Raw genomic sequence first — 11,979 nt, 5'->3', positions numbered from 1 at the left:
TTTTATAGTATGTGTTTTATTTTTATTCATTAAAATTTTTTAATTGGAGGATAACTGCTTTACAATGTTGTGTTAGTTTCTGCTGTACAACAATGTGAATCAACTATACATATATGTATACATATGCATGCATGCATGCTAAGTCACTTCAGTTGTGTCCGATTTTTGGGGACCCCATGGACTGCAGCCCACCAGACCTCCCTGTCCATGGGACCCTCCAGGCAAGACCATTGCAGTGGGTTGGGCTTCCCTGGTGGCTCAGAGGTTAAAGTGTCTGCCTGGAATGCAGGAGACCTGGGTTCGATCCCTGGGTTGGGAAGATCCCCTGGAGAAGGAAATGGCAACCCATTCCAGTACTCTTGCCTGGAGAATCCCATGGAGGGAGGAGCCCGGTAGGCTACAGTCCATGGGGTCCCAAAGAGTCGGAACAACAACAGCAGCAAAAGCCTAGTAAAATCATCATCTCTTTCAGGAAACCGTCCATAGTTCTGGGTTTGAATTTGATGTTTTGTCTGTGCTGCACTATACCTGTCCTTATTTGCACACTGATTATGATTGCCTGTTTACATGTCTGTTTACAACCCACTCAAAGCTCACCCTTTTTCTCAATATCTCTCTATCTCTCTGTCACAGATACATACACACACTCACACAGCAGATATGATCCCTTTGAGGAAAGTGATTGGCAAATAGTAAGTGAAGAATACATATTGTGTTGAATAAATGAAGAAAGGAATCTGTATCAAAATGAAAAGAAGAGAAATTGGGCCTTACTTGTAAAGGCATTATGAAATCAGGAATATGCAATCAATGGACACCTTCATTTACTCAGTTTACATTGTTTAGCACTTACCATATGCAAATATGCAGATGCATGCTAGGTGTTGGAGATACAATGATAATAAGACACAATCAGCACTGATTGCAAATCCAATCATCAGTATATTTCAATTGTGACTGAAAAGTACATTATTGAAAATACCTAAAGCCAGCTAGCAAACATTATACATGGAGGCTCATAAATTGGGAAATAATCCCAGGGGATACTTTACAGGAAGCTCCCACTCCTCGAGTTATACTTCAATGATTAAATAGAGTAAAAATCTTAAAATGTGTAACAAGTATTCTCTATTCCAAAGAGTATAGACAGATCTGATGTTGATAGAAATCATGGAAATGTAATATAACTAATTATGAGTGACCAATCCCAGTTCAGGCCAGGGACAAGCTATAAAGCAAAGTGCAGGCCCATAACAGAATCAGCATGAAGCAGTGATAGCAGATACAGAGAACAGTTGTTTGTGTATAGACACTATACAGGCATAAAAGCAACTTACAGGCCAGGTGGCTTGTAGCAAATACCACTTTCTTATACAAACGATACAAAACTGATAAGAAAACCATGGGGCAAACCCAAGGTCCCAGGGCATGACAAAACCAACCAGGGGGCACTGACCTTTCTGTTTTCATTATGACCAGGCTTTGCAGCAGAGCTGTGCCCTTCTACTATCCACGTTGTCCAACAATTTGCAGCTGCAGTAGCTAGCTTAATTACTGACATCCACAAATGCAGTGGCCAACAGTTCCCATGGGGATTTCTGAAACCGCTCAGCTACAGATGGAAGAAGGGAATCTGCGGCAGGATAAAGAACTGCTTGGGTTAGAAAGCATCAAGGCAATCACGCCTGCTGTGAAAACCATAGCGGCATACTGCTCCTGTCTGTGGCTGCTAAAATGATAATTAATAGGGAGCCAGAAGGTGACTGCTGTCTCTGAGAATTGATTACTGAAGAACTAGAAATTCAGGGCTCTGTGTTGGTTCAGAGCCATCATCAGAGTCAAACAAACCTGGGTTCCAAGCATAGGGCTTTGTACTTTTTTTTATTGACCGATTGTGAAATCTTAAAGCTATTATTTTTCTTATTACTTTTTTTCTTTCACTAAGGGCCTTTAATAGTATTATGTATCCTATCAGAATTTATTAACATTGTAACACTGAAAAATGTTTTAACGCCTGTTTTTTTCTTCCTTTTTCTCTTTTCATTTATTCTGCTTTTGTAGCTATTCTTTCAAATGTAAGCAAAATAGCTAGAAGAAATCTTGTGGACAAAGGATTTAAAAAGCAATTGAATTCAGATCCCTCATATTCAGAAAATGACTGTTAGAGAAATTCCAAAGTCCATGTCTTCCCTAATGCTTTATTAAATACATTATCACAAAATTCATCACCATTCATCAACCAGAATGAGAAATTATCAAATTTATATTCATTTATTATTAGAAACTAATCTCCAACCCAATTTTAGTACTCGTAATGGTAGAAATGTCACCTACCACTGTGCTCCAATTTCACATTTTCATCCTATTCCAAGGTTTCTGATGCTTAACTGTGTTAATTTCAGATTTCTAGCTAACATTTATTATGTCTTGATATCATGTGAATCCTTGCTAGCATATTTTTGCACTATGAGAAAGAAACTTGTATTATGATGGAAAAAGATACAGGATATGGATTATAAAAACTGCAAGAAATATCATTAATGATAAAATATGATCTTCAGTGTTTTCTATACACCAGGTACTATGCTTATATTATTATAGTCAACTTAATTCTTGTCCTGATATTTATGAATTTTGTATACCTGAACTAAATTTTTAAGCTCTCTGAGACCCAATGACCTTCTGTAAAAAAGGGTATGGTAATATCTCTCATATGCCACTGTTGTGAGAAATAAAATAAAAATGCAAACAGTATCTGGTATGAGAATAGATAAATGCTAAGTGATTATTTTAAACATGGCATCAAGAACTGAACACCCCCCATAAAACTGGAAAAAGAAAAATTAATGTGCTATTTATGGCCATTTCCTTGAAAACTGTACCTTCGTACAAATCCAATGAAGGAAAATGTCAAAACCAGGAGAAAGGATTAGAAATGGAGGGGAACCACAGTCCTGAACTTTGATGGTTTCAAGAACTGTGTACATTTAGAAGCCTGATTTCCCTTAAAGTGGTAGAACTTAAGGGTAGGCAAATATGTGGGCTAAAGAAGAATAAAAGACTGAATACTGAATGTTTTTAGATGGTTAAATATAATATAACAGTTTTTAGTTTTAACAAGTTTTCTGCTATTTAAGAGAACAAGACCGATCTTAGAGGAAAAATACTCATAGATGAAACTAGTAGGAAAGAAATTCAGTGAAAACAATGAATGGCTCCAAGACGAGTATTCAATACATTACTCCCAAGTTACTCTTTCCCTTCAAGGTGCCACTTTCAAAATGTCACATCCTTGACCCCATATTCATTTCTTTATCTCATCTCTTATACTTTTCATTCACAAAGTATTTACTGCCTCATGAGCTTTTCTTATTCATTCCTAAGGCAATCCTTACTCCCTCTTATGCCTCTTATATTACTCAGTGATGTTATGATTGCTAAATCTAAAGAATATTTTATGACACTGGTATGCTTGTCATGGCGTGCTATTAAACAGGCTCTCCTGGCAATGCTCCCTTTCTCTATAGCCCGGAGATTCTTCTTTCCTGATTTGCCGGGGTCCAGGCCCGGGGGATCCAGGGAATTCGAAGGGGAGACGGCTTTGGCGATCAGGAAACAATAGATCAATTAAGCGTTAATTAAAGATATAAAGAGTGGTGAAATAGGGATAGCTCAGTAGGAAGATTCAGTGGAGAAAAGAGGCTGAATAACTTGGTTTACGTAGAAAGCCTATAAAATTTCAAGACAAGAAATTTGCGTCACCTACATAGGCCGCAGGTGTCCTCCCGTTCTCCCAAAGGAGAGGAGACACTAAGGCCTCCCCGGTCAGATCTTAGAAGCCCAGGCATAATTAGTAATTAGTGACGAGCCTCCACTATCCAGATGGGAATTCAGCCAGAAGGTAAGAGAAAGAACGACATGGGGAGACCAGTCTTTCTAGGAACTGATTCCATTCTTTAATTTCCAGGGTCTGCTTTTATACACAGAGATGTAATACAAAATCACGCAGGGTCAGCAGTCTTGACTTTTATCAAAATCAGGTGTTTCATACAAATGTATACAAAGGTCTTAGGGGTGTTACATCATCTTCTGGCCAGGGGGCCTGCTAACAATTTATGACCCTCTCCTTGTGACAGTGGTCAGTCAACCAGAACACTTATTTCTCCAGGAGTGATTATTCTTAAAACAGACACCACCTTTTGAAGGTGCCAGATAAAGTTACATTCCTATAGGGTAAGGGTGCAGTGGGTTTTAATTAAGGAAAGAATTTGCTTAGCCTAAGGTCTAACGTGATTAATATCAAAGGTTAATACTTATTTCTCCTATATGTAGTTATATTCATTAACGTGTATAAGGACAGGGGATGTGGAGACTTAGCAGCAAACATTGGCTTAACAAATGAAAAACCCTTCACCAATACAATTTCTAATCACCCCACTATACTACACTAATAATTTCCTAACTTCTCAAAAGAATCTGTTTTTAGAAGATTTAAAGCATCTCGTGCCTCTCAAGGTTGGGAGGCTGTGAAAAATCACATGTGGCCAGACAAACCTGTCAGGCAGGCTAGAGAACCTTCAGAGGAGTTTGTAGGTTGAAACTCTCCTGTCACGCCCAGGAATTATTATTAACTGGAGCTCTAAGTTAACTCCTTCTCCGAAAGAGGTGGTGGGGGACAGACCCCCGTAAAGTCAGAGGTGTAGGTGAGACCACAAAGCAGTAAAGTAGGCAGACTCTGGTTTTGGGGGTAGATGCTCGAGGATTTCCAGGGGGACTCCTGAGGCTTGATCCCGCCTTTGCGTATGCCGAGCCTCCTTCCTCATGATCTTTGCCATGGGCGGAGCTCCTCACGCTGGCTCCCAGCACTGATTCTCTTATGTTCATGGCAACCCAAGTGCTTTTTGCCTCTATGACCACATTAATGTTGCTATATTTGGTCTTAGCTGTTCTCAGTCTATTCTTCCTAATCTAGAACTGACTCACCTTTGCAATAATTTAAAACCATGTCTCTATATCAGACTTCTCTCTTGAGCTCTAATCCTATTGCACATCATGACTTGAACAAGCCAAAAATTCATCAGTGTTCTCAAGTTAGCAAGTTCATCTGTGGTAATTTCCCCAAAAATGATACTGTTAATAAATCTACTGGTCTTAAAACATCCCAGATTTCTGCATTTTCCATACCACTCACACAAAGCATTGAGCCGCTTCGTTTTTCTCAAGAATGACTATAGGAGTTTTTCTAGTGCAGACATTTATTAAACTATGTTCCCCAAACATTGGGTATTCCTTGTACTAAAAGAGGGAAGGGTGAAAGCAGGCAGAACAATCAGGTCCTATGTTCTTCATCCCTACTTCAAACAAGTACATCTCTTTACATCTAAGGTCTCAAATAAATATGAAAAGTAAAGATTCTGCTATTTAGAATGTGTAAATAACTATTCTATATCTAATCCATTTTCCAGATTATAGATATCATGCTAATGTGAAAATCTTATATCATTTTCATTGATAAATAGCCTTGGTAACAGGGGTTTTTTGCCTATATTTCAGGCAAACAGAACCATAAGTGATAAGGAATAACAGATTCATTACAGAGATTAGAGCCTATGCTATTGTGGAAACTGGTGATGAAGTCTATAGAAGGTTGTTGATTACGCATTGTTTGGTGAGCTAAAGTCACTGTTGGTGGTCAGGAAGAAAAGCTGTAGGGAGAGTGAGAAAAATAAGTCCATGAGGACAACTGAAATGTACCGCACAAGGCCAGACTGTAACCTACATCTGCCTCTCACTGATTTCAACCTTGACAACACATGTGACCTGCAGATGAAGCCACTATCCTTCACACAGACTTGCACACATTCTGGCCTAGGACTCAGAGAAACTGAAGGATGAGATGTGGTGGGAGGTGAAGGAGCTGTGGCACTGCCAACAAGATGAGTCTTCACATATAAGCAACCCATGGTAGTGTCTACCTCCCATACTGACTTGCAATATGGTGTAGTCCCTAAATCATGTCTGACTCTTGCGACCGCGTGGACTTTAGCCTGCCAGACTCCTCTATCCATGGGATTTCCCAGGTAAGAATACTGGAATGGGTTGCCGTTTCCTTCTCCAGGGGATCTTCCCAACCCAGGGATTGAACCCAGGTCTCTTACATGGCAGGTAGATTTCTTACTGATGAGCCACGAGGGAACTGTTATTTCACTTCAGCTTTTAAATCTTACACACATTTCTCTTATGGGCAACACTAATCCCAAAGCATAAAGGGATGCAAATTCTGTGAAAAATAAATCCAGTTTGTTAATCAGTCAAACCTCAATACTTTTCAATAGCCTTCAGTGAAAAAATGTCATACCTCCCTGCTAATACAGAACTGATTTTTAAACCTGGTCTTAGTTTGTCTCCCTAGTCTCATCTCAGGGTATATTCTTATGCTGTAGACATATCAAGTGATTTTCTGCTCCCAAGTTTCTGCTTTTTCAATTTTGATTGCCTTTGTGCAGTTTCTTATCTAGAAAGCCCTTGTTTTCTTTCACTGATCAGCTTGCTGCTCATTCTTCACTTAGTAGGTTAAATCTCAACTTCTCTAGAATTTCTTCCTTCATACCTCCCTGCACATGGTCTGAATAAGATGTGCTTCTAATATGAATACATTCATATGGTAGTTTCTCCTATAGCTATAGTTTTCAGTAGTTACTGATGGAAAGTTTTCAATTACTTGTTCACTTTATTCACTATATTTCAAGCTCCTTGAGGACAGAAAATATGATCCTGTACCTCCATGTATATAAATACTTCAAAGAATGCCTGGATTATCATAAAATATTCAAAAATACTTGCTGACTTATAATCAGTAAAATGTGTGAATAAATAAATGTGTGAATAAATCACAAGAAAGAAAATCAAAGGAGAACTACTGTTATGGACTGGTGATTCTAGTAAAGAATTAGGGTAGTTTGAGGCTTCTCTGATGGACCAGATGGTAAGAAATCTGCTTGCAATGCAGGAGATGTGGATTTGATCCCTGGGTTGGGAAGATTCCCTGGAGAAGGGAATGGCTGCCCACTCCAGTATTCTTCCCTGGAGCATGCCATGGACAGAGGAACCAGTCCATGGGGCCACAAAATATTGGACATGACTGTGTAACTAACACACACAGGTCTAGTGAAAAGCAAGATTTTCCCTGTGAGAACTTGCTTTCATTCACTACAGATGAAAAATCTGATCTTCATCTCAAAGACTCACATGTTTCTACTTAAAGGTGAGTTCATGTTTAGCAGTTCTTACAGGGAAACTTCTTCCCTATCCCAGTTGTGTAAGTATACCAAAGAGTAGTCCATACAGATCGAAAAACTTGTCTCCATATAATGTATGTCATCTGACATATTCACACATAGTTTTCAGAAAGGTATTAAGTCATCCATGTCAGTGGCCTATACTGGCCAATGCAGTAGCAGCTTCATGAGAGTCAGGGAACTGTCTGTGGTATAGTAACTTCCCTTAGACAATAGTGAGAATAGTAAAGGGCAGAGTGTGGCGATTGGTGAATTGTGTATTTGGACATCACTAAGGTGTTTGATTCTGCCAAATGCATCAGTGTATAAGGAATCCTAGAAGAGATTCTGCCATCGAGAGAAGTTTACACATATCACTCTCTTACTTTATAAGGGTATCATAAAAAAAGTTGTAGCTGTCAGAGAGACAGCTAATTCATTTACTGTGACTATATGTACAGGCCAAGACGACATCTCTCAGCCATTAAGATGTGCATTCCAGCAGCATTCCACACTGCCTTCAGCAGAGTATTCCAGCAAGGGTTGGAATCTCTATATGTGATTTTAGTTTTACACTATGTTATGGGCTATTCATAGAATAATTATGTTACAGATGTGGTTATATTTAGGTTATATATACATATATATATATATATATATATATATCAACTTGAAGTCCCTTTTGACTTTTTTAAAAGCAAAAGGAGACAAGTTTCAGTCTATTTTACAATTTGGAGATTTCTACTTTTTGGGGGCTCCAAAATCACTGTAGATGGTGACTGCAGCCATGAAATTAAAAGATGCTTACTTCTTGGAGGGAAAGTTATGACCAACCTGGACAGCATATTCAAAAGCAGAGACATTACTTTGCCAACAAAGGTCCGTCTAGTCAAGGCTATGGTTTTTCCTGTGGTCATGTATGGAAGAAAACTGAGCACTGAAGAATTGATGTTTTTGAACTGTGGTGTTGGAGGAGACTCTTGAGAGTCCCTTGGACTGCAAGGAGATCTAACCAGTGCATTCTGAAGGAGATCAGCCCTCAGATTTCTTTGGAAGGAATGATGCTAAAGCTGAAACTCTAGTACTTTGGCCACCTCATGCGAAGAGTTAATTCATTGGAAAAGACTCTCATCCCAGGAGGGATTGAGGGCAGGAAGAGGATGGGACACCAGAGGATGAGATGGCTGGATGGCATCACTGACTCGATGGACGTGAGTCTGAGTGAACTCCAGGAGTTGGTGATGGACAGGGAGGCCTGGCATGCTGCAATTCATGGGGTCGCAAAGAGTCAGACATGACTGAGTGACTGAACTGAACTGAATTACAAGTATATATCTCTAGTCCAAATCTTTCCTAGTCCCCAGCTTTCCTAAAGAATATTCAAAATCAATGTGTACATTGAGTTCCACCACTTTCCCTTCTGTCCCCTGACATAATAAATATATATATAGAACCTCGATTGGAAGATGAATTCTATAGATTCATTTTTACCAATTATTTTTTAAATTTCCACTCTAACTCAGACCCGTATTACCTCTATGAAAGCATATGTCAGGAACCCAGAATAGAATTTTTTTTTTTTTAACTGGGGTATAGTTGATGTATGATATTATGCAAGTTTTAGGTGTACAACAAGTGATTCAAAATTTTTAAAGGTTATATCTCACTTATAGTTAATATAAAGTAGAGATTATATCCCAAGACAGAACTTTAACATGTACAAATTCCAACTAAGTTTAAAAATAAGACTTCTGACTCTGATGCTGACACTTGTATTTGAGCTTTCTTTGTGACTTTCTGCATTCAAATGGATATATCTTTCCTTTTCTCCTTTGCCTTTTGCTTCTCTTTTTTTTTTTTTTTCTCAGCTATTTGTAAGGCCTCCTCAGAAAACTATTTTGCCTTTTTGCATTTCTTTTTCTTGGGGATGGTCTTGATCACTGCCTCCTGTACAATGTCACAAACCTCTGTCCATAGTTCTTCAGGCACTCTGTCTATCAGATCTAATCCCTTGAATCTATTTCTCACTTTCACTGTATAATCATAAGGGATTTGATTTAGGTAATACCTGAATGGTCTAGTGGTGTTTCCTACTTTCTTCAATTTAAGTCTGAATTTGGCAATAAGTGGTTCATGATCTGAGCCACAGTCAGCTCCCAGTCTTGTTTCTGTTGACTATATAGAGATTCTCCATCTCTGCTTGCAAAGAATGTAATAACTCTGATTTCACTATTGACCATCTGGTGATGTCCATGTGCAGAGTTTTCTCTTGTGTTGTTGGAAGAGGGTGTTTGCTATGACCAGAGCATTCTCTCAGCAAAACTCTATTAGCCTTTGCCCTGCTGCATTCTGTACTCCAAGGCCAAATTTGCCTGTTACTTCAGTATTTCTTGCCTTCCTACTTTGCATTTCAGTCCGTGATCAATGCAAAGAAATAGAGGAAAACAATAGAATGAGAAAGCCTAGAAATCTCTTCAAGAAAATTAGAGATACCAAGGGAACATTCAAGCAAAGATGGGCACAAGAAAGGACAGAAATGGTATGGACCTAACAGAAGCAGAAGATATTAAAAAGAGGTGATAAGAATACACAGAAGAACTGCACAAAAAAGATCTCCACAACCCAGATAATCATGATGGTGTGATCACTCACCTAGAGCTAGACATCCTGGAATGTGAAGTCAAGTGGGCCTTAGGAAGCATCACTATGAACAAAGCTAGTGGAGGTGATGGAATTCCAGTTGAGATATTTCAAACCCTAAAAAATGAGGCTGTGAGAGTGCTGCATTCAATATGTCAGCAAATTTGGAAAACTCAGCAGTGGCCACAGGACTGGAAAAAGGTCAATTTTCATTCCAATTCCAAAGAAAGGCAATGCCAAAGAATGCTCAAACAACTGCACAATTGCACTCATCTCACACGCTAACAAAGTAATGCTCAAAATTCTTCAAGCCAGGCTTCAACAATATTGGGAATTCCAGATGTTCAAGCGGGATTTAGAAAAGGCAGAGGAACCACAAATTAAATTGCCAACATCCACTGGATCATTGAAAAAGCGAGAGAGTCCCAGAAAAACATCTACTTCTGCTCTATTGAATATGCCAAAGCCTTTGACTGTGTGGATTACTGCAAAGTGTGGAAAATTCTTGAAGAGATGGGAATACCAGACCACCTGACCTACCTCTTGAGAAATCTGTATGCAGGTCAAGAAGCAACAGTGAGAACTGGACATCAAACAACACACTGGTTCCAAATCAGGAAAGAAGTATATAAAGGCTGTATATTGTCATCTTGCTTATTTAACTTATATGCAGAGTACATCATGAGAAATGCTGGACTGGATGCAGCATAAGCTGGAATCAAGATTGTCAGGAAAAATATCAATAACTTCAGAAATGCAGATGACACCACCCTTATGGCAGAAAGTGAAGAAGAACTAAAGAGCCTCTTGATGAAAGTGAAAGAGGTGAGTGAAAAAGCTGGCTTAAAGCTCAACATTCAGAAAACTAAGATTATGGCATCCAGTCCCATTACTTCATGGCAAATAGATGGAGAAAGAATGGAAACAGTGACAGACTTTATTTCTGGGGGCTCCAAAATCACTGCAGATTGTGACTGCAGCCATGAAATTAAAAGACAGATGCTCCTTGGAAGAAAAGTTCTGAGCAACCTAGACAGTATATTAAAAAGCAGAGACATTACTTTGCCAACAAAGGTCTGTCTAGTCCAAGCTATGGTTTTTCCTGTAGTCATGTATGGATGTGAGAGTTGGACTATAAAGAAAGTTGAGCGGTGAAGTATTGATGCTTTTAAATTGTGGTGTTGGAGAAGACTCTGAGAGTCCCTTGGACACCAAGGAGGTTCTAAAGGAAAGTAGTCCATCCTAAGGGAAATCAGTCCTGAATATTCATTGAGGGACTGATGCTGAAGCTGAAATTCCAATACTTCGGCCTCCTGATATGAAGAGTTGACTCATTTGAAAAGACCCTGATGCTGGGAAAGATTGAAGGCGGGAGGAGAAGGAGATGACAGAGGATGAAATGGTTGGATGGCATCACCGACTCAATGGACATGAGTTTGAGTAAACTCTGGGAGTTGGTGATGAACAGGGAGGCCTGGTGTGCTGCAGCCCATGGTTCACAAAGAGTTGGACATGGCTGGGCAACTGAACTTAACTGAAATGTTACTTTCATGTCCCAGATACTCTTAGAGGCTTCTGTAGCTATCCCTCAAAGACTAACCACACTCTTGAGTGATGGTCAGGTTTTGAGGTTTCCTTGAATGCTTCCCTCTCTGCTGGTCTGTGTTTGTCTCTTTAGAGTCTAACATACATTCTGAAGCCCTCACCCCAGCCTCTCTAGTGTGCAATAGTGTCTCCCAGGAAAGGCTGACCTGATTGACTTCTCTATTCTTTTTAACCTGCTCTCTCTAGGTCCCATAGTTCCCAGGTATCTCATAGGATAAACCATTATAAAGGAATGATTCTATTATTTAATGTTGACCAAAGTTAGGATCAGAATTTAAGATAAGAAGATAGTAAATGCATTAGGTATTAGAGTGCAAAGAAATTGATTTTCCAGTATGTTGGAAGACGATAGGCAGAAATATTCATCAGACATCCTGTGCTTTACCTATGCTTTCTTCTTATGAAGTAATCCTCTCATATGCCCAGGATGAAAATGTGGTTTTGCTGGCATTTACTT

The 11,979-nt window shown here is 39.2% G+C and overlaps 1 non-coding gene across 1 annotated transcript; it reads left to right on the top strand.

Annotated features, from left to right (window-relative positions):
* The first annotated feature begins 247 nt into the window (after positions 1 to 247).
* TRNAS-GGA (transfer RNA serine (anticodon GGA)) lies at positions 248 to 319 on the top strand. The gene has a single exon. It is a non-coding gene; the product is annotated as a tRNA-Ser (tRNA).
* Positions 320 to 11,979: the final 11,660 nt, after the last annotated feature.

This window comes from Bos taurus, chromosome 10 (genome assembly GCF_002263795.3).
Source record: "Bos taurus isolate L1 Dominette 01449 registration number 42190680 breed Hereford chromosome 10, ARS-UCD2.0, whole genome shotgun sequence".
NCBI lineage: Eukaryota > Metazoa > Chordata > Mammalia > Artiodactyla > Bovidae > Bos > Bos taurus.
Note: the sequence above shows the minus strand (reverse complement) of the source record. Positions and strands in the feature narration are given on the sequence as shown.